The sequence below is a fragment of the Pseudomyrmex gracilis genome, unplaced genomic scaffold (genome assembly GCF_002006095.1).
Source record: "Pseudomyrmex gracilis isolate BER0280 unplaced genomic scaffold, ASM200609v1 scaffold_136, whole genome shotgun sequence".
Classification (NCBI taxonomy): domain Eukaryota; kingdom Metazoa; phylum Arthropoda; class Insecta; order Hymenoptera; family Formicidae; genus Pseudomyrmex; species Pseudomyrmex gracilis.
Genome location: NW_018020720.1, coordinates 458,056 through 459,194, shown reverse-complemented (window position 1 = coordinate 459,194; position 1,139 = coordinate 458,056). Strand labels below are relative to the sequence as shown.

The window sequence follows — 1,139 nt, the reverse complement described above, 5'->3', positions numbered from 1 at the left end:
TAGGCAGAAAGAACCAAAATCGTAATTCATAAATTGACAAATCTTATTCGTTTTGCAGATGCGTATGATGAGGTAATTTAACTTAAGCACACAATTTTTTTTATATAAATTGTCTTGAATATCTTTAGATTTGTGTATAATACAGATTTATCAGTTTGGTCTGCAAATATCGCTTCATCCATTGAAGTTTAACGGAATGGGTTTATTTTATTTTGGATATAAGTTCGTCCGTTCGGTTAGTTTTTAATAATATTTATTTTTATTACTAAATAAACTCAAAAAATGTTATTTCTTTCAATTTTCAAGAACGGTAAAAAATAACATTTATATAACATTTGCTTTCAGTTTGCTGTCTGGGTTTTTACTATTGTTCTTCTACTGGTGCAAGTGGACACCTTTGTATTAAACACATCTTCTAAAATAAATGCGAGAATGTGTTTTCAATAAATAAAAAACACTTTTTAGGACTTTTTGTATTTCTTTTCTTTACTACTTTCGTACGTCTTAAGATATATAATTTTTTTATTCTTTTAAAAATGAGGCACATATATATTGTAAAAATATATATTAATCGTAGACCATTGCTGCAGTGACAGTATGTTGTCGTATTGTCCAGTCATGCTATATTGATGTAGTTTTTATGTCGATTTTATATTATATTTTTTCTAATGGCTTTATGAGCAAAAAGTCGCACTTTTCATTATCATCGGGTCTAATACTGTCCAGCGATATCGACCGACTATGGCATTGTGTATATTTGCAGTAAAATTAAGTGATGCATGATGCGTCAAAGCATTATTCCAACTGTTAGTTTAGCCTTTTAAGAAATAGGTTCTACGTTGTCAGTTTAAGTTGAAACATACAATATCAGTTTACGGTAGGAACTGAGAGAAAGTGGTAACTATGACAATTGCCATAGATCAAGATGTACACCCTCTGTTTCTGATTTATTTACTTTTTAGTGTAGATGTTTATTACTAAAAGAAGCATTATTTAAGTCTTTGCTATAGATTAATAATGTGAATTATTTACGTTTCCTTCTTTTATTACACAGTGATTGCGTTTAAGGTCGAAGTGTTTTATTCAGAGGTTTTCTTCTTAACTAGCGTTTTGTTGGCCTTTCTAGTTGTGTAACATTC

At 29.4% G+C, this 1,139-nt stretch overlaps 1 long non-coding RNA gene across 1 annotated transcript; it reads left to right on the top strand.

The window, feature by feature from the left end:
• The first annotated feature begins 5 nt into the window (after positions 1–5).
• On the top strand, positions 6–454 carry LOC109856841. Its single transcript, XR_002250424.1, has 3 exons — positions 6–72; positions 146–235; positions 346–454. It is a non-coding gene; the product is annotated as an uncharacterized LOC109856841 (long non-coding RNA).
• Positions 455–1,139: the final 685 nt, after the last annotated feature.